Source organism: Triturus cristatus, chromosome 3_2, assembly GCF_964204655.1.
Source record: "Triturus cristatus chromosome 3_2, aTriCri1.1, whole genome shotgun sequence".
NCBI lineage: Eukaryota > Metazoa > Chordata > Amphibia > Caudata > Salamandridae > Triturus > Triturus cristatus.
This window is the reverse complement of record NC_140584.1, coordinates 918710293-918732115: the sequence shown is the minus strand read 5'-3', so window position 1 is coordinate 918732115 and position 21823 is coordinate 918710293. Positions and strand designations below refer to the sequence as shown.

At 45.3% G+C, this 21823-nt stretch overlaps 1 long non-coding RNA gene and 4 other non-coding genes across 5 annotated transcripts in view; all 5 read left to right on the top strand.

Moving 5' to 3' along the window:
* The window catches only part of LOC146858744 (uncharacterized), a 350319-nt gene that overhangs the window by 181705 nt on the left and 146791 nt on the right, over positions 1-21823 (top strand). The gene's annotated exons all lie outside the window — the stretch shown is intronic.
* On the top strand, positions 878-1095 carry LOC146858776 (small nucleolar RNA U3). Its single transcript, XR_014980459.1, has one exon. It is a non-coding gene; the product is annotated as a small nucleolar RNA U3 (small nucleolar RNA).
* Positions 5853-6070, top strand: LOC146858775 (small nucleolar RNA U3). The gene has a single exon (XR_014980476.1). It is a non-coding gene; the product is annotated as a small nucleolar RNA U3 (small nucleolar RNA).
* On the top strand, positions 13011-13228 carry LOC146858774 (small nucleolar RNA U3). The gene has a single exon (XR_014980458.1). It is a non-coding gene; the product is annotated as a small nucleolar RNA U3 (small nucleolar RNA).
* On the top strand, positions 17986-18203 carry LOC146858773 (small nucleolar RNA U3). Its single transcript, XR_014980457.1, has one exon. It is a non-coding gene; the product is annotated as a small nucleolar RNA U3 (small nucleolar RNA).

The following is a 21823-nucleotide window of genomic DNA, read 5'->3' as shown; positions in this document are numbered from 1 at the left end:
AAAACCGTCTTCTTGCTCAGTCTTGTGGAACCTGCAGTTTTGTGAAGAGTTTTCCCAATTTTCCCTCGTGTAAAGCATTGCAGTAATCAAAACGAGTGCAAATGACGCTTTGCCTCTGAACATGTGAATCGCTTTTCAGATAGGAAGTGGAACATCTCGCAAAGATATTTTAGGATGAAACTTCCAGAAAAATCCCAGTCTTGGCTCGAGCATCAAAATCAAGGCTTTGAGAATAGTTCCTAGGCCACCTACAGTTTTGGCACCGTATGATGTGGAATCAGAGCGCGGGTGCGGCTTTGCTTCGACAGAGTAAGTGCTCTGGTGATTCTGTCTGATCTGTAGTAAAACACATTCTTCGCGCAGTCTGACTATGCACAGCCATCTTGAAACGGTAAAGGTGCTCATTTAGTGCAGTGCAGAAAACTGTGGAAGTAACGCTGGATTGTCTTTGCTGTGAGTTTGGTTCTCTTCATTTTTCAATAAGTACAAATGTGTTTGTTGCTGTGAGCGAAAGCACGAAACAAAACTATGCCTACGCTCTGTTTACCTGTTTGAAAATTAAACTTTCACACTGTAAGTCCTCTGTCTGTTTCGGGAGCAGCGAGCAGGGAATCCGTGTGTGTCAGGAAAAGGCAGGCTGAATGTGATTGGTTGCTGATTTCGATTATGCAGATTTTTAAATTAGTGCGTCACCGAGGATCTATTGAGAATGCTTTACTGTGAAGAAAGCGTCTGCCCGTGCATCTTTAGATTGTTATTTTTATGGTGTTATACATCTATATGTTTTTGTTGGAGTTGATGATGCCGAACGTTTGCTTACCGTACCTAAGAAGGGTTTCTACTTTTTCTGTGCGTGTGAGCTGCAGTCACATGGGTTAAGACTATACTTTCAGGGATCATTTCTATAGTTCTTAACTGAGGAAATGTGTTCGAAAGTGTCTGGTCTTCGCTAACCACGAGGAAGATTTGTAGTGTTCCCTTCTGAGCGCGAAGCGAGTGAACAGTGTTGCATTTATGCAGCTGCTGTTTGCTATTGATGACCGTTCCTCTCTCCCTTACAGGAGAGCTGGAGGAAGGAAACACAAACTGAGTGGTTAGCCCCTTATTATAGTATAAGAAAGTTCAATGTAGTCGGTTCTGTATTTCGGATCCTTGTTGCTGGCTTTGTTTATTAGTGGGTTTATGCACGTGGGGTGAAAACGTTTCAATTTTCCTGCACTTGGTTTTGGGGCAGGTGTTTAATCGAAAAGTATGTCTTCTCTTTAATTTGGTACATTTGATTTTCAAACGCGCAAGGAGGATTTTTCAAATGGACCCTGGACAGATTTATCAAACCTTTCACGCAATGCAGCTAGACAACTTGCCGGGCTGCCATGCCTGAAAAGGAGAGGGCAGAATACATAGAAAGAGGACAAAACGGGGAGAAATAAAGCTATTTCTCCTCGTGGCGCCTCTGTTGGGAAAGCGTACACTGTTGACGCAGTCCCCGGTTTATTACTCTCAGTAAATCTGGGAATGCGTAGAAAAGCATGGGTGGATGGAAACACCCACTCTCCACCCATTTAACGCATTCTCGGCGCAGAGTAACGCAAAGCAGCGAGTTGCCGCTGCCTTGCGTTTTTCGGGATCATAGGTCTCGCAGACAGTTTCCAGGGGGCCAAAAAGTTTGGCCTGTCATGTGACCCAAGGCCGCATTGATGCCAGCAGGGTGGCAGATGTTGTCCATGTATAATAGCAACCCAGGCCGCACAGACGGTGAACATAACAAGTGACTTACCTCCTGGTTCACTATTTCCATTGCAGGGTTGGAGGAAGCATGAATGTTTTTAAATACTTCTCAATGCACTGATATACTGAGGCGAAACGCTTCCGCATGTTGAAGGAATGCACTTTTTAAAAGATTTTTTTTTAGAGACTTTCACATTTCTTTCCCGTTTTTTTGCAAGATGTTTTTAAAAAAGAATGTGTTCCTTAAGTTCAGTGGTGCAGGACACCTTCACTTCTTTTCTTTTACTTTAGTTAATAAGTTAGTTTAATTGTAAATAAATGCTTGGCCCTTTAATTTCCATCTTTCGGACTATTAGTGCTCCATCAGGTAAACAGCAGCCCGGTGCTGCTGTACACCAGGGAGCCGCATGTAAAGGTCAGGAGAGCTGCTTGCGGCCCCTGGGCCATACTTTGAGTATCACTGCTCTAGATTTACTAAGGCATGCAAAGCCACTCAAGGTGGCCTTCCGCGTCTTAGTAAATCTTAGTGAAGCCCTGGCGTTGCCTAACGCTGTTTTGCATGTCGCAATGACAACACAAGAGCTTCATAAATCTGGGCCCATTCTGTATGGGCTATCTTTAGAGTTTAGACTTCTGCCAGGCAATTAGTGCTGCACAATGATTTATCGCTGTGCCAAATTGACTGTTGCAAGGGGCTTTCTAATGCTTTTTAGGCTTTTTAGACTAAAACCAAGAGTAACACCATGGTCACAGGTCCAAAAACGTACAAGGCCACAGCGGATCTTAGACTGGTGCGGATGAAGAACGCCTTCTTGGGCATTTGCTACGTTTTTGTGCTGGCACTGCCGTGGCAGAAATTTGCGTAACCGTAAAGGCTTGCGTCTGTTTACTTACCGTCACAAAAGCCCTTCTTGGCATCGCAAAACAGTGCATCTCCCCACGAGCGCTAGCACACCCGTTAGTGTATCAAGGGCTTGGTGTCTTAGACTATTGGAATTTTGCAAGATTTATTTGAGAGGGTGAAGTTGCAGCGATCAAATAATGGTGGGAATGAGCCACCTGCTCTAACGTTCTAGCGAATGTCATTATTGTGGCGTTCCCCTGTTTAATTTAGAGAATTGCTACATCATTGACCGGAAAGTTGAGATATCATTATAGCCGTTCTGCCTCGTCTATCACATTGGTTAAATTCTCTGTTCCCCTCGCTTTTGTCAATATCTCGACCAAGAGATCATTTAATGATAATTGTAGCCCCCCGTAATGTTGTCATATGGAATATTAGAACGCTGGGAACTTGAGAGCTATATGGAGATAATGGGAATGTCAGCTACTGGTAAACTGTATTTTTTTTTTTTTAAACCCTGCGCTTTGAAAGTTCTAAAGCTGTGATGCGTAGAACCGCAGATGACACCCTTTTGGATTGCCAACATGCCCTAAAGCCAGGGAAACAATGTGGCTGGGTTGGCGGTATAACATGAATTGGTGAAGTTGGTGGTCTGACGGCAGGCCGGGTGAGTGCCTCCAATCTTCACCTCATCTTGTCTTTGTAAAGGTTGGGCGTAGCCCGACGTCCCTCCCAGCCATGGATCGCATTATTAATCAAAAACGAAAAAATGACCCTAAATTGTGGTAGCCTTCTAGCCTGCCGCAAGAGGCCATGTGGACCGTTTCTGGTCCCCTTCCTTCATTTTTGCTCTTGCCTTCAAATTTAACCTAGCATGGCGAAGCAAGGCTTTAGTTAGTGGCTTAGACCACAGCGGCAGGTTTTAAGACTATATCTTATCTGCTGAGAGCTTGGCCAGGTGGCGGTAAAAAATGCTGCTGTGATGTCCTCCTGTGCCATTGGGACAGATTAGCATAGCGTTATAAAAAGTTTCGTCTTGATATGTAATGAAAGAAGAAGTTGGAAATAGTGTTTGTAGGTGTCACAAAGTTGTTGCAGAAAATTCCTGATCTGAACAGGAAGGGAACGGACAGAGTTGCGTTTGTGGAACAGCTAGCTGCTATAAATAAATGTTCCTTTCTTCATTTGAGGAAGGGCTGGAAGACGGAAACAAACACTGAAATGTTCCGTTCCTATTCTGATGAATATTAGGATCAAAACTGTCCCGACAAGTATTGATTCCCCAGTGAGCGAAATCCTCTGTACAAGAAACATAAACCGTATTTTGGATACTTCCGTAGTGCAGAGTTGCCTAAAGGTTGAAGGGCCTGGAAAAGCTGCATACGTTGAAACCGGGTGGTAAGACGAGGTGTTGTTCATGTCAACGCTTTCTTGGATCGCCAGGCATTCAGAGTTCATCTCAAAGTGATCATTTCCGTTAAATTCCGTTGCGACTGGATACCCCGCGGGGTCATTAGCGCGCTCTGTAAACACTGATTGATAGGTCTTGCGGGAGGTCTTTCACGACGTGTGACCCCTGGTCGAATGCCATCGTCTTGTTAGACTCTTAGATGTGAACTGGGGAAGAGTACCTTTGTTCGGGAGACTGAAGACATTTCATTGCCATACATATGGTCTGTGGTGCAACTTTTTAAAATGTAAAGGTCGTTGGTTGCTACACCTTCCGCGGCTCATTTATGAGTCCTTGCGTCACTTTTGCGCTGCCGGTGCGTCACTTTTTGTGACGCACCAGCGGCGTAAAAATAGGACCTTGTTGCACCATATTTACAAAGTGACGCATCTAGGTAGATGCGTCACTTTGTAAACCCCTGCGCTATATTATACCTGCGTCAGGTATAATGTAAGCAGGGTGGGCGGTCCCACGTAAGTAAGCATTGTAGAAGTGACGCAGTGAAATCTATGAGATTTCACTGCGCCACTTCTAGGGTGCAAATGCGTCAATATTACGCCTGCCTCACAGCAGGCGTAAGACTGACGCAGGCCCTTTCACATGGGGCTTGCCCCATGTGAAAGGACACATTGCTGGAGTTGCGTCACTTTTGTGACACACTCCAGCAATGCGTCACTTTTGCGCCTACAGATACGTCAGAAATACTGACGTATCTGTAACTCCTTGCGACATGATGCGTCATACTGTAAATATGACGCATCCATCATGTCGCAAGAAGGGCGCACTGAGAAGTGACGCATCGCTGCTTTCACGCAGCGATGCGTCACTTCTCATAAATGAGGCCCTCTGTTTCCACGCCTGCAACCTTGCCTGGTCGCTTCTCATGCACTAGCCATCAGTGTCACTCTTTCGGCAGATTGACAGTTCATAAGCTGGATCAAATATTCTGATTGAAAACCGTCTTCTTGCTCAGTCTTGTGGAACCTGCAGTTTTGTAAAGAGTTTTCCCAATTTTCCCTCGTGTAAAGCATTGCAGTAATCAAAACGAGTGCAAATGACGCTTTGCCTCTGAACATGTGAATCGCTTTTCAGATAGGAAGTGGAACATCTCGCAAAGATATTTTAGGATGAAACTTCCAGAAAAATCCCAGTCTTGGCTCGAGCATCAAAATCAAGGCTTTGAGAATAGTTCCTAGGCCACCTACAGTTTTGGCACCGTATGATGTGGAATCAGAGCGCGGGTGCGGCTTTGCTTCGACAGAGTAAGTGCTCTGGTGATTCTGTCTGATCTGTAGTAAAACACATTCTTCGCGCAGTCTGACTATGCACAGCCATCTTGAAACGGGAAAGGTGCTCATTTAGTGCAGTGCAGAAAACTGTGGAAGTAACGCTGGATTGTCTTTGCTGTGAGTTTGGTTCTCTTCATTTTTCAATAAGTACAAATGTGTTTGTTGCTGTGAGCGAAAGCACGAAACAAAACTATGCCTACGCTCTGTTTACCTGTTTGAAAATTAAACTTTCACACTGTAAGTCCTCTGTCTGTTTCGGGAGCAGCGAGCAGGGAATCCGTGTGTGTCAGGAAAAGGCAGGCTGAATGTGATTGGTTGCTGATTTCGATTATGCAGATTTTTAAATTAGTGCGTCACCGAGGATCTATTGAGAATGCTTTACTGTGAAGAAAGCGTCTGCCCGTGCATCTTTAGATTGTTATTTTTATGGTGTTATACATCTATATGTTTTTGTTGGAGTTGATGATGCCGAACGTTTGCTTACCGTACCTAAGAAGGGTTTCTACTTTTTCTGTGCGTGTGAGCTGCAGTCACATGGGTTAAGACTATACTTTCAGGGATCATTTCTATAGTTTTTAACTGAGGAAATGTGTTCGAAAGTGTCTGGTCTTCGCTAACCACGAGGAAGATTTGTAGTGTTCCCTTCTGAGCGCGAAGCGAGTGAACAGTGTTGCATTTATGCAGCTGCTGTTTGCTATTGATGACCGTTCCTCTCTCCCTTACAGGAGAGCTGGAGGAAGGAATCACAAACTGAGTGGTTAGCCCCTTATTATAGTATAAGAAAGTTCAATGTAGTCGGTTCTGTATTTCGGATCCTTGTTGCTGGCTTTGTTTATTAATGGGTTTATGCACGTGGGGTGAAAACGTTTCAATTTTTCTGCACTTGGTTTTGGGGCAGGTGTTTAATCGAAAAGTATGTCTTCTCTTTAATTTGGTACATTTGATTTTCAAACGCGCAAGGAGGATTTTTCAAATGGACCCTGGACAGATTTATCAAACCTTTCACGCAATGCAGCTAGACAACTTGCCGGGCTGCCATGCCTGAAAAGGAGAGGGCAGAATACATAGAAAGAGGACAAAACGGGGAGAAATAAAGCTATTTCTCCTCGTGGCGCCTCTGTTGGGAAAGCGTACACTGTTGACGCAGTCCCCGGTTTATTACTCTCAGTAAATCTGGGAATGCGTAGAAAAGCATGGGTGGATGGAAACACCCACTCTCCACCCATTTAACGCATTCTCGGCGCAGAGTAACGCAAAGCAGCGAGTTGCCGCTGCCTTGCGTTTTTCGGGATCATAGGTCTCGCAGACATTTTCCAGGGGGCCAAAAAGTTTGGCCTGTCATGTGACCCAAGGCCGCATTGATGCCAGCAGGGTGGCAGATGTTGTCCATGTATAATAGCAACCCAGGCCGCACAGACGGTGAACATAACAAGTGACTTACCTCCTGGTTCACTATTTCCATTGCAGGGTTGGAGGAAGCATGAATGTTTTTAAATACTTCTCAATGCACTGATATACTGAGGCGAAACGCTTCCGCATGTTGAAGGAATGCACTTTTTAAAAGATTTTTTTTTAGAGACTTTCACATTTCTTTCCCGTTTTTTTGCAAGATGTTTTTAAAAAAGAATGTGTTCCTTAAGTTCAGTGGTGCAGGACACCTTCACTTCTTTTCTTTTACTTTAGTTAATAAGTTAGTTTAATTGTAAATAAATGCTTGGCCCTTTAATTTCCATCTTTCGGACTATTAGTGCTCCATCAGGTAAACAGCAGCCCGGTGCTGCTGTACACCAGGGAGCCGCATGTAAAGGTCAGGAGAGCTGCTTGCGGCCCCTGGGCCATACTTTGAGTATCACTGCTCTAGATTTACTAAGCCATGCAAAGCCACTCAAGGTGGCCTTCCGCGTCTTAGTAAATCTTAGTGAAGCCCTGGCGTTGCCTAACGCTGTTTTGCATGTCGCAATGACAACACAAGAGCTTCATAAATCTGGGCCCATTCTGTATGGGCTATCTTTAGAGCTTAGACTTCTGCCAGGCAATTAGTGCTGCACAATGATTTATCGCTGTGCCAAATTGACTGTTGCAAGGGGCTTTCTAATGCTTTTTAGGCTTTTTAGACTAAAACCAAGAGTAACACCATGGTCACAGGTCCAAAAACGTACAAGGCCACAGCGGATCTTAGACTGGTGCGGATGAAGAACGCCTTCTTGGGCATTTGCTACGTTTTTGTGCTGGCACTGCCGTGGCAGAAATTTGCGTAACCGTAAAGGCTTGCGTCTGTTTACTTACCGTCACAAAAGCCCTTCTTGGCATCGCAAAACAGTGCATCTCCCCACGAGCGCTAGCACACCCGTTAGTGTATCAAGGGCTTGGTGTCTTAGACTATTGGAATTTTGCAAGATTTATTTGAGAGGGTGAAGTTGCAGCGATCAAATAATGGTGGGAATGAGCCACCTGCTCTAACGTTCTAGCGAATGTCATTATGAATGAATGAATGAATGAGGAGTTTCTTGTATCGCGCGTACTTAGCCCAGTGGGCGTCAAGGCGCCTAGATTAAATACAGCAACTTAAGACCCTACTTAGTCCTATTTAATCATGAGTAGGCCTTCTTAAAGAAATACGTTTTTAGAGCCTTTTTGAAAGAGTCGATGGAAGGGAGAGTTTTTATCTCCATGGGGAGGGAGTTCCACAATTGCGGAGCGACGACGGAAAAGGCTCTGGCTCCCCATCTGACAAATTTGATGCGGGGGACAGCTAGTTGACAGAGTCCTGCAGAGCGCAGGTTTCTTGAGGGGACATAGCGCGAGAGAAGAGAGCCAATGGCACTGGCAGGACCATCCATCAATGCTCTGTGGGTGAGACAGAGGATTTTGAAGGCGATTCTGTGCTGTACCGGAAGCCAATGAAGCTCTTTCCTGGCTAAGGTGGCAGAGGAGGCTTTGGGGAGATTCAAAACAAAGCGTGCTGCAGAGTTCTGAAGAGTCTGCAAACGGTGGATCAGCCCTTTGTTGACTTCCATATAGAGGGAGTTGCAGTAATCCAGTCTCGAACCCACCAGGGCGACTGCAACCTGTTTACGCGCCTGGGGGGAAAGGTACCCACGGATTTTGTTGAGTACCCGGATCACACCACAGCAGGTAGCAACGGTCCTGTTGACTTGCAGGGACATAGAGAGTGAGGTGTCAAATATCACTCCCAGATTTCTGGCAGATAGGGAGGGGGTGGGGCAGATGCCAAGAGAAGAGGGCCACCACTCGCTCGACCACAGATTCTGGTTCTTCCCAAATATCAACACCTCGGTTTTTTCACCATTCAGCTTCAGGGAATTTATAGTCATCCAGTCTGCCACATACTGCATGCAAACCCTGAAGCTGGCGGCAGATGTGCTAACCGAGGTGTGAGCAAGAGAGACCATAATCTGCGTGTCGTCTGCATAGGATACCACCTCCATCCCCTGAGATTTAATAAGTCTTGCAAGGGGGGCCACATAGATGTTAAAAAGGGTCGGACTTAAGGCCGACCCTTGTGGCACCCCACATTGCAGAGACTTGGCAGGGGAGAGGTGGTTCCCAAGCATCACTCTCTGTTCCCTTTCGGTCAGGAAGGAATTTAGGAGACTCAAGGCCGATCCAGTGACACCCGTCTCCCTTAGCCGAGATGACAAGATGGCGGGGGAGAGGGTGTCGAAAGCGGCCGTGAGGTCCAACAGAACTAGGACCGTGGTTTGGCCAGAGTCCACCTTGCGTCGGATGTTATCGACCACATAGGTAAGGGCGGACTCTGTGCTGTGGTGTTTTCTGAAACCGTGCTGAGTGTTATCCAGGTATTCAGAAGATTCGAGAAAGGCAGATAGATGGAAATTCAAATGCGACTCAAGCAACTTCGCGGGTGCAGGAAGAAGCGAAATGGGCCGAAAATTTTTCAGCATGGCCGGGTCCAAAGTCGGCTTCTTAAGTAGCGGTTTGACTATTGCCTTCTTCCAAATAGAAGGGAAAGAGCCTTGAGCGATGGCCTTATTTAAGACGTTAAGCAGAAGAGGAGAGAGGTGGATTCTACACTCTTTCAGTTTCTTAAGGGGTATCGGATCAAGGGGGGAGGCCGATTTAATTTTGTCAAGAAGTGAATTCAGAGATTCAAGGGATAGGGAGGGAAAGGTTGTGAGTAGGCGAGGAGGGTCCTTGCCTAGTGCATCAAGATTGGATATGAGAGGGGGAGTGTTATAGTCAAGAGCAAGACGGTGGGATTCGAGAGAGACGTGAATGTCATGTATTTTGTTGTGAAAGAAGTCTGAAATATCGTTACAGAGTTGTTGGGAGCTGACTACTGGATCGGGAAGTTGCAGGGAACATAAAGAGTCAGCGATTTTGAAGAGATCTCTTGAAGAAGAGAGAGAGCTGGTCAGATTTGAAAAATATTCCTGTTTCTTGATTATCACTTGGTATTTGTAGGCACGTAGTGCGGATTTATGAGCCTCTCTATCTTTTAAGTCCCAGGATTTCCTCCACTTCCTTTCACTACTCCTGCAGCCCTGTCTCATAAGTCTGAGCTGGTCAGAGAACCAGGGTGCAGTAGGTTTGAGGCGTGCTACATAGCACAGGGATGAGGGGGCGAGATTTTCAACTGCTTTGGAGATGGAGTCAGTCAGAGACTATTATTATTGTATTATTGTGGCGTTCCCCTGTTTAATTTAGAGAAATGCTACATCATTGACCGGAAAGTTGAGATATCATTATAGCCGTTCTGCCTCGTCTATCACATTGGTTAAATTCTCTGTTCCCCTCGCTTTTGTCAATATCTCGACCAAGAAATCATTTAATGATAATTGTAGCCCCCCGTAATGTTGTCATATGGAATATTAGAACGCTGGGAACTTGAGAGCTATATGGAGATAATGGGAATGTCAGCTACTGGTAAACTGTATTTTTTTTTTTTTAAACCCTGCGCTTTGAAAGTTCTAAAGCTGTGATGCGTAGAACCGCAGATGACACCCTTTTGGATTGCCAACATGCCCTAAAGCCAGGGAAACAATGTGGCTGGGTTGGCGGTATAACATGAATTGGTGAAGTTGGTGGTCTGACGGCAGGCCGGGTGAGTGCCTCCAATCTTCACCTCATCTTGTCTTTGTAAAGGTTGGGCGTAGCCCGACGTCCCTCCCAGCCATGGATCGCATTATTAATCAAAAACGAAAAAATGACCCTAAATTGTGGTAGCCTTCTAGCCTGCCGCAAGAGGCCATGTGGACCGTTTCTGGTCCCCTTCCTTCATTTTTGCTCTTGCCTTCAAATTTAACCTAGCATGGCGAAGCAAGGCTTTAGTTAGTGGCTTAGACCACAGCGGCAGGTTTTAAGACTATATCTTATCTGCTGAGAGCTTGGCCAGGTGGCGGTAAAAAATGCTGCTGCGATGTCCTCCTGTGCCATTGGGACAGATTAGCATAGCGTTATAAAAAGTTTCGTCTTGATATGTAATGAAAGAAGAAGTTGGAAATAGTGTTTGTAGGTGTCACAAAGTTGTTGCAGAAAATTCCTGATCTGAACAGGAAGGGAACGGACAGAGTTGCGTTTGTGGAACAGCTAGCTGCTATAAATAAATGTTCCTTTCTTCATTTGAGGAAGGGCTGGAAGACGGAAACAAACACTGAAATGTTCCGTTCCTATTCTGATGAATATTAGGATCAAAACCGTCCCGACAAGTATTGATTCCCCAGTGAGCGAAATCCTCTGTACAAGAAACATAAACCGTATTTTGGATACTTCCGTAGTGCAGAGTTGCCTAAAGGTTGTAGGGCCTGGAAAAGCTGCATACGTTGAAACCGGGTGGTAAGACGAGGTGTTGTTCATGTCAACGCTTTCTTGGATCGCCAGGCATTCAGAGTTCATCTCAAAGTGATCATTTCCGTTAAATTCCGTTGCGACTGGATACCCCGCGGGGTCATTAGCGCGCTCTGTAAACACTGATTGATAGGTCTTGCGGGAGGTCTTTCACGACGTGTGACCCCTGGTCGAATGCCATCGTCTTGTTAGACTCTTAGATGTGAACTGGGGAAGAGTACCTTTGTTCGGGAGACTGAAGACATTACATTGCCATACATATGGTCTGTGGTGCAACTTTTTAAAATGTAAAGGTCGTTGGTTGCTACACCTTCCGCGGCTCATTTATGAGTCCTTGCGTCACTTTTGCGCTGCCGGTGCGTCACTTTTTGTGACGCACCAGCGGCGTAAAAATAGGACCTTGTTGCACCATATTTACAAAGTGACGCATCTAGGTAGATGCGTCACTTTGTAAACCCCTGCGCTATATTATACCTGCGTCAGGTATAATGTAAGCAGGGTGGGCGGTCCCACGTAAGTAAGCATTGTAGAAGTGACGCAGTGAAATCTATGAGATTTCACTGCGCCACTTCTAGGGTGCAAATGCGTCAATATTACGCCTGCCTCACAGCAGGCGTAAGACTGACGCAGGCCCTTTCACATGGGGCTTGCCCCATGTGAAAGGACACATTGCTGGAGTTGCGTCACTTTTGTGACACACTCCAGCAATGCGTCACTTTTGCGCCTACAGATACGTCAGAAATACTGACGTATCTGTAACTCCTTGCGACATGATGCGTCATACTGTAAATATGACGCATCCATCACTTCGCAAGAAGGGCGCACTGAGAAGTGACGCATCGCTGCTTTCACGCAGCGATGCATCACTTCTCATAAATGAGGCCCTCTGTTTCCACGCCTGCAACCTTGCCTGGTCGCTTCTCATGCACTAGCCATCAGTGTCACTCTTTCGGCAGATTGACAGTTCATAAGCTGGATCAAATATTCTGATTGAAAACCGTCTTCTTGCTCAGTCTTGTGGAACCTGCAGTTTTTTGAAGAGTTTTCCCAATTTTCCCTCGTGTAAAGCATTGCAGTAATCAAAACGAGTGCAAATGACGCTTTGCCTCTGAACATGTGAATCGCTTTTCAGATAGGAAGTGGAACATCTCGCAAAGATATTTTAGGATGAAACTTCCAGAAAAATCCCAGTCTTGGCTCGAGCATCAAAATCAAGGCTTTGAGAATAGTTCCTAGGCCACCTACAGTTTTGGCACCGTATGATGTGGAATCAGAGCGCGGGTGCGGCTTTGCTTCGACAGAGTAAGTGCTCTGGTGATTCTGTCTGATCTGTAGTAAAACACATTCTTCGCGCAGTCTGACTATGCACAGCCATCTTGAAACGGTAAAGGTGCTCATTTAGTGCAGTGCAGAAAACTGTGGAAGTAACGCTGGATTGTCTTTGCTGTGAGTTTGGTTCTCTTCATTTTTCAATAAGTACAAATGTGTTTGTTGCTGTGAGCGAAAGCACGAAACAAAACTATGCCTACGCTCTGTTTACCTGTTTGAAAATTAAACTTTCACACTGTAAGTCCTCTGTCTGTTTCGGGAGCAGCGAGCAGGGAATCCGTGTGTGTCAGGAAAAGGCAGGCTGATTGTGATTGGTTGCTGATTTCGATTATGCAGATTTTTAAATTAGTGCGTCACCGAGGATCTATTGAGAATGCTTTACTGTGAAGAAAGCGTCTGCCCGTGCATCTTTAGATTGTTATTTTTATGGTGTTATACATCTATATGTTTTTGTTGGAGTTGATGATGCCGAACGTTTGCATACCGTACCTAAGAAGGGTTTCTACTTTTTCTGTGCGTGTGAGCTGCAGTCACATGGGTTAAGACTATACTTTCAGGGATCATTTCTATAGTTCTTAACTGAGGAAATGTGTTCGAAAGTGTCTGGTCTTCGCTAACCACGAGGAAGATTTGTAGTGTTCCCTTCTGAGCGCGAAGCGAGTGAACAGTGTTGCATTTATGCAGCTGCTGTTTGCTATTGATGACCGTTCCTCTCTCCCTTACAGGAGAGCTGGAGGAAGGAAACACAAACTGAGTGGTTAGCCCCTTATTATAGTATAAGAAAGTTCAATGTAGTCGGTTCTGTATTTCGGATCCTTGTTGCTGGCTTTGTTTATTAGTGGGTTTATGCACGTGGGGTGAAAACGTTTCAATTTTTCTGCACTTGGTTTTGGGGCATGTGTTTAATCGAAAAGTATGTCTTCTCTTTAATTTGGTACATTTGATTTTCAAACGCGCAAGGAGGATTTTTCAAATGGACCCTGGACAGATTTATCAAACCTTTCACGCAATGCAGCTAGACAACTTGCCGGGCTGCCATGCCTGAAAAGGAGAGGCCAGAATACATAGAAAGAGGACAAAACGGGGAGAAATAAAGCTATTTCTCCTCGTGGCGCCTCTGTTGGGAAAGCGTACACTGTTGACGCAGTCCCCGGTTTATTACTCTCAGTAAATCTGGGAATGCGTAGAAAAGCATGGGTGGATGGAAACACCCACTCTCCACCCATTTAACGCATTCTCGGCGCAGAGTAACGCAAAGCAGCGAGTTGCCGCTGCCTTGCGTTTTTCGGGATCATAGGTCTCGCAGACATTTTCCAGGGGGCCAAAAAGTTTGGCCTGTCATGTGACCCAAGGCCGCATTGATGCCAGCAGGGTGGCAGATGTTGTCCATGTATAATAGCAACCCAGGCCGCACAGACGGTGAACATAACAAGTGACTTACCTCCTGGTTCACTATTTCCATTGCAGGGTTGGAGGAAGCATGAATGTTTTTAAATACTTCTCAATGCACTGATATACTGAGGCGAAACGCTTCCGCATGTTGAAGGAATGCACTTTTTAAAAGATTTTTTTTTAGAGACTTTCACATTTCTTTCCCGTTTTTTTGCAAGATGTTTTTAAAAAAGAATGTGTTCCTTAAGTTCAGTGGTGCAGGACACCTTCACTTCTTTTCTTTTACTTTAGTTAATAAGTTAGTTTAATTGTAAATAAATGCTTGGCCCTTTAATTTCCATCTTTCGGACTATTAGTGCTCCATCAGGTAAACAGCAGCCCGGTGCTGCTGTACACCAGGGAGCCGCATGTAAAGGTCAGGAGAGCTGCTTGCGGCCCCTGGGCCATACTTTGAGTATCACTGCTCTAGATTTACTAAGCCATGCAAAGCCACTCAAGGTGGCCTTCCGCGTCTTAGTAAATCTTAGTGAAGCCCTGGCGTTGCCTAACGCTGTTTTGCATGTCGCAATGACAACACAAGAGCTTCATAAATCTGGGCCCATTCTGTATGGGCTATCTTTAGAGCTTAGACTTCTGCCAGGCAATTAGTGCTGCACAATGATTTATCGCTGTGCCAAATTGACTGTTGCAAGGGGCTTTCTAATGCTTTTTAGGCTTTTTAGACTAAAACCAAGAGTAACACCATGGTCACAGGTCCAAAAACGTACAAGGCCACAGCGGATCTTAGACTGGTGCGGATGAAGAACGCCTTCTTGGGCATTTGCTACGTTTTTGTGCTGGCACTGCCGTGGCAGAAATTTGCGTAACCGTAAAGGCTTGCGTCTGTTTACTTACCGTCACAAAAGCCCTTCTTGGCATCGCAAAACAGTGCATCTCCCCACGAGCGCTAGCACACCCGTTAGTGTATCAAGGGCTTGGTGTCTTAGACTATTGGAATTTTGCAAGATTTATTTGAGAGGGTGAAGTTGCAGCGATCAAATAATGGTGGGAATGAGCCACCTGCTCTAACGTTCTAGCGAATGTCATTATTGTGGCGTTCCCCTGTTTAATTTAGAGAATTGCTACATCATTGACCGGAAAGTTGAGATATCATTATAGCCGTTCTGCCTCGTCTATCACATTGGTTAAATTCTCTATTCTCCACGTTTTTGTCAATATCTCGACCAAGAGATCATTTAATGATAATTGTAGCCCCCCGTAATGTTGTCATATGGAATATTAGAACGCTGGGAACTTGAGAGCTATATAGAGATAATGGGAATGTCAGCTACTGGTAAACTGTATTTTTTTTTTTTTAAACCCTGCGCTTTGAAAGTTCTAAAGCTGTGATGCGTAGAACCGCAGATGACACCCTTTTGGATTGCCAACATGCCCAAAAGCCAGGGAAACAATGTGGCTGGGTTGGCGGTATAACATGAATTGGTGAAGTTGGTGGTCTGACGGCAGGCCGGGTGAGTGCCTCCAATCTTCACCTCATCTTGTCTTTGTAAAGGTTGGGCGTAGCCCGACGTCCCTCCCAGCCATGGATCGCATTATTAATCAAAAACGAAAAAATGACCCTAAATTGTGGTAGCCTTCTAGCCTGCCGCAAGAGGCCATGTGGACCGTTTCTGGTCCCCTTCCTTCATTTTTGCTCTTGCCTTCAAATTTAACCTAGCATGGCGAAGCAAGGCTTTAGTTAGTGGCTTAGACCACAGCGGCAGGTTTTAAGACTATATCTTATCTGCTGAGAGCTTGGCCAGGTGGCGGTACAAAATGCTGCTGTGATGTCCTCCTGTGCCATTGGGACAGATTAGCATAGCGTTATAAAAAGTTTCGTCTTGATATGTAATGAAAGAAGAAGTTGGAAATAGTGTTTGTAGGTGTCACAAAGTTGTTGCAGAAAATTCCTGATCTGAACAGGAAGGGAACGGACAGAGTTGCGTTTGTGGAACAGCTAGCTGCTATAAATAAATGTTCCTTTCTTCATTTGAGGAAGGGCTGGAAGACGGAAACAAACACTGAAATGTTCCGTTCCTATTCTGATGAATATTAGGATCAAAACTGTCCCGACAAGTATTGATTCCCCAGTGAGCGAAATCCTCTGTACAAGAAACATAAACCGTATTTTGGATACTTCCGTAGTGCAGAGTTGCCTAAAGGTTGTAGGGCCTGGAAAAGCTGCATACGTTGAAACCGGGTGGTAAGACGAGGTGTTGTTCATGTCAACGCTTTCTTGGATCGCCAGGCATTCAGAGTTCATCTCAAAGTGATCATTTCCGTTATATTCCGTTGCGACTGGATACCCCGCGGGGTCAGTAGCGCGCTCTGTAAACACTGATTGATAGGTCTTGCGGGAGGTCTTTCACGACGTGTGACCCCTGGTCGAATGCCATCGTCTTGTTAGACTCTTAGATGTGAACTGGGGAAGAGTACCTTTGTTCGGGAGACTGAAGACATTTCATTGCCATACATATGGTCTGTGGTGCAACTTTTTAAAATGTAAAGGTCGTTGGTTGCTACACCTTCCGCGGCTCATTTATGAGTCCTTGCGTCACTTTTGCGCTGCCGGTGCGTCACTTTTTGTGACGCACCAGCGGCGTAAAAATAGGACCTTGTTGCACCATATTTACAAAGTGACGCATCTAGGTAGATGCGTCACTTTGTAAACCCCTGCGCTATATTATACCTGCGTCAGGTATAATGTAAGCAGGGTGGGCGGTCCCACGTAAGTAAGCATTGTAGAAGTGACGCAGTGAAATCTATGAGATTTCACTGCGCCACTTCTAGGGTGCAAATGCGTCAATATTACGCCTGCCTCACAGCAGGCGTAAGACTGACGCAGGCCCTTTCACATGGGGCTTGCCCCATGTGAAAGGACACATTGCTGGAGTTGCGTCACTTTTGTGACACACTCCAGCAATGCGTCACTTTTGCGCCTACAGATACGTCAGAAATACTGACGTATCTGTAACTCCTTGCGACATGATGCGTCATACTGTAAATATGACGCATCCATCACTTCTCAAGAAGGGCGCACTGAGAAGTGACGCATCGCTGCTTTCACGCAGCGATGCATCACTTCTCATAAATGAGGCCCTCTGTTTCCACGCCTGCAACCTTGCCTGGTCGCTTCTCATGCACTAGCCATCAGTGTCACTCTTTCGGCAGATTGACAGTTCATAAGCTGGATCAAATATTCTGATTGAAAACCGTCTTCTTGCTCAGTCTTGTGGAACCTGCAGTTTTGTGAAGAGTTTTCCCAATTTTCCCTCGTGTAAAGCATTGCAGTAATCAAAACGAGTGCAAATGACGCTTTGCCTCTGAACATGTGAATCGCTTTTCAGATAGGAAGTGGAACATCTCGCAAAGATATTTTAGGATGAAACTTCCAGAAAAATCCCTGTCTTGGCTCGAGCATCAAAATCAAGGCTTTGAGAATAGTTCCTAGGCCACCTACAGTTTTGGCACCGTATGATGTGGAATCAGAGCGCGGGTGCGGCTTTGCTTCGACAGAGTAAGTGCTCTGGTGATTCTGTCTGATCTGTAGTAAAACACATTCTTCGCGCAGTCTGACTATGCACAGCCATCTTGAAACGGTAAAGGTGCTCATTTAGTGCAGTGCAGAAAACTGTGGAAGTAACGCTGGATTGTCTTTGCTGTGAGTTTGGTTCTCTTCATTTTTCAATAAGTACAAATGTGTTTGTTGCTGTGAGCGAAAGCACGAAACAAAACTATGCCTACGCTCTGTTTACCTGTTTGAAAATTAAACTTTCACACTGTAAGTCCTCTGTCTGTTTCGGGAGCAGCGAGCAGGGAATCCGTGTGTGTCAGGAAAAGGCAGGCTGAATGTGATTGGTTGCTGATTTCGATTATGCAGATTTTTAAATTAGTGCGTCACCGAGGATCTATTGAGAATGCTTTACTGTGAAGAAAGCGTCTGCCCGTGCATCTTTAGATTGTTATTTTTATGGTGTTATACATCTATATGTTTTTGTTGGAGTTGATGATGCCGAACGTTTGCATACCGTACCTAAGAAGGGTTTCTACTTTTTCTGTGCGTGTGAGCTGCAGTCACATGGGTTAAGACTATACTTTCAGGGATCATTTCTATAGTTCTTAACTGAGGAAATGTGTTCGAAAGTGTCTGGTCTTCGCTAACCACGAGGAAGATTTGTAGTGTTCCCTTCTGAGCGCGAAGCGAGTGAACAGTGTTGCATTTATGCAGCTGCTGTTTGCTATTGATGACCGTTCCTCTCTCCCTTACAGGAGAGCTGGAGGAAGGAAACACAAACTGAGTGGTTAGCCCCTTATTATAGTATAAGAAAGTTCAATGTAGTCGGTTCTGTATTTCGGATCCTTGTTGCTGGCTTTGTTTATTAGTGGGTTTATGCACGTGGGGTGAAAACGTTTCAATTTTTCTGCACTTGGTTTTGGGGCAGGTGTTTAATCGAAAAGTATGTCTTCTCTTTAATTTGGTACATTTGATTTTCAAACGCGCAAGGAGGATTTTTCAAATGGACCCTGGACAGATTTATCAAACCTTTCACGCAATGCAGCTAGACAACTTGCCGGGCTGCCATGCCTGAAAAGGAGAGGGCAGAATACATAGAAAGAGGACAAAACGGGGAGAAATAAAGCTATTTCTCCTCGTGGCGCCTCTGTTGGGAAAGCGTACACTGTTGACGCAGTCCCCGGTTTATTACTCTCAGTAAATCTGGGAATGCGTAGAAAAGCATGGGTGGATGGAAACACCCACTCTCCACCCATTTAACGCATTCTCGGCGCAGAGTAACGCAAAGCAGCGAGTTGCCGCTGCCTTGCGTTTTTCGGGATCATAGGTCTCGCAGACATTTTCCAGGGGGCCAAAAAGTTTGGCCTGTCATGTGACCCAAGGCCGCATTGATGCCAGCAGGGTGGCAGATGTTGTCCATGTATAATAGCAACCCAGGCCGCACAGACGGTGAACATAACAAGTGACTTACCTCCTGGTTCACTATTTCCATTGCAGGGTTGGAGGAAGCATGAATGTTTTTAAATACTTCTCAATGCACTGATATACTGAGGCGAAACGCTTCCGCATGTTGAAGGAATGCACTTTTTAAAAGATTTTTTTTTAGAGACTTTCACATTTCTTTCCCGTTTTTTTGCAAGATGTTTTTAAAAAAGAATGTGTTCCTTAAGTTCAGTGGTGCAGGACACCTTCACTTCTTTTCTTTTACTTTAGTTAATAAGTTAGTTTAATTGTAAATAAATGCTTGGCCCTTTAATTTCCATCTTTCGGACTATTAGTGCTCCATCAGGTAAACAGCAGCCCGGTGCTGCTGTACACCAGGGAGCCGCATGTAAAGGTCAGGAGAGCTGCTTGCGGCCCCTGGGCCATACTTTGAGTATCACTGCTCTAGATTTACTAAGCCATGCAAAGCCACTCAAGGTGGCCTTCCGCGTCTTAGTAAATCTTAGTGAAGCCCTGGCGTTGCCTAACGCTGTTTTGCATGTCGCAATGACAACACAAGAGCTTCATAAATCTGGGCCCATTCTGTATGGGCTATCTTTAGAGCTTAGACTTCTGCCAGGCAATTAGTGCTGCACAATGATTTATCGCTGTGCCAAATTGACTGTTGCAAGGGGCTTTCTAATGCTTTTTAGGCTTTTTAGACTAAAACCAAGAGTAACACCATGGTCACAGGTCCAAAAACGTACAAGGCCACAGCGGATCTTAGACTGGTGCGGATGAAGAACGCCTTCTTGGGCATTTGCTACGTTTTTGTGCTGGCACTGCCGTGGCAGAAATTTGCGTAACCGTAAAGGCTTGCGTCTGTTTACTTACCGTCACAAAAGCCCTTCTTGGCATCGCAAAACAGTGCATCTCCCCACGAGCGCTAGCACACCCGTTAGTGTATCAAGGGCTTGGTGTCTTAGACTATTGGAATTTTGCAAGATTTATTTGAGAGGGTGAAGTTGCAGCGATCAAATAATGGTGGGAATGAGCCACCTGCTCTAACGTTCTAGCGAATGTCATTATTGTGGCGTTCCCCTGTTTAATTTAGAGAATTGCTACATCATTGACCGGAAAGTTGAGATATCATTATAGCCGTTCTGCCTCGTCTATCACATTGGTTAAATTCTCTGTTCCCCTCGCTTTTGTCAATATCTCGACCAAGAGATCATTTAATGATAATTGTAGCCCCCCGTAATGTTGTCATATGGAATATTAGAACGCTGGGAACTTGAGAGCTATATAGAGATAATGGGAATGTCAGCTACTGGTAAACTGTATTTTTTTTTTTTTAAACCCTGCGCTTTGAAAGTTCTAAAGCTGTGATGCGTAGAACCGCAGATGACACCCTTTTGGATTGCCAACATGCCCTAAAGCCAGGGAAACAATGTGGCTGGGTTGGCGGTATAACATGAATTGGTGAAGTTGGTGGTCTGACGGCAGGCCGGGTGAGTGCCTCCAATCTTCACCTCATCTTGTCTTTGTAAAGGTTGGGCGTAGCCCGACGTCCCTCCCAGCCATGGATCGCATTATTAATCAAAAACGAAAAAATGACCCTAAATTGTGGTAGCCTTCTAGCCTGCCGCAAGAGGCCATGTGGACCGTTTCTGGTCCCCTTCCTTCATTTTTGCTCTTGCCTTCAAATTTAACCTAGCATGGCGAAGCAAGGCTTTAGTTAGTGGCTTAGACCACAGCGGCAGGTTTTAAGACTATATCTTATCTGCTGAGAGCTTGGCCAGGTGGCGGTAAAAAATGCTGCTGTGATGTCCTCCTGTGCCATTGGGACAGATTAGCATAGCGTTATAAAAAGTTTCGTCTTGATATGTAATGAAAGAAGAAGTTGGAAATAGTGTTTGTAGGTGTCACAAAGTTGTTGCAGAAAATTCCTGATCTGAACAGGAAGGGAACGGACAGAGTTGCGTTTGTGGAACAGCTAGCTGCTATAAATAAATGTTCCTTTCTTCATTTGAGGAAGGGCTGGAAGACGGAAACAAACACTGAAATGTTCCGTTCCTATTCTGATGAATATTAGGATCAAAACTGTCCCGACAAGTATTGATTCCCCAGTGAGCGAAATCCTCTGTACAAGAAACATAAACCGTATTTTGGATACTTCCGTAGTGCAGAGTTGCCTAAAGGTTGTAGGGCCTGGAAAAGCTGCATACGTTGAAACCGGGTGGTAAGACGAGGTGTTGTTCATGTCAACGCTTTCTTGGATCGCCAGGCATTCAGAGTTCATCTCAAAGTGATCATTTCCGTTAAATTCCGTTGCGACTGGATACCCCGCGGGGTCATTAGCGCGCTCTGTAAACACTGATTGATAGGTCTTGCGGGAGGTCTTTCACGACGTGTGACCCCTGGTCGAATGCCATCGTCTTGTTAGACTCTTAGATGTGAACTGGGGAAGAGTACCTTTGTTCGGGAGACTGAAGACATTTCATTGCCATACATATGGTCTGTGGTGCAACTTTTTAAAATGTAAAGGTCGTTGGTTGCTACACCTTCCGCGGCTCATTTATGAGTCCTTGTGTCACTTTTGCGCTGCCGGTGCGTCACTTTTTGTGACGCACCAGCGGCGTAAAAATAGGACCTTGTTGCACCATATTTACAAAGTGACGCATCTAGGTAGATGCGTCACTTTGTAAACCCCTGCGCTATATTATACCTGCGTCAGGTATAATGTAAGCAGGGTGGGCGGTCCCACGTAAGTAAGCATTGTAGAAGTGACGCAGTGAAATCTATGAGATTTCACTGCGCCACTTCTAGGGTGCAAATGCGTCAATATTACGCCTGCCTCACAGCAGGCGTAAGACTGACGCAGGCCCTTTCACATGGGGCTTGCCCCATGTGAAAGGACACATTGCTGGAGTTGCGTCACTTTTGTGACACACTCCAGCAATGCGTCACTTTTGCGCCTACAGATA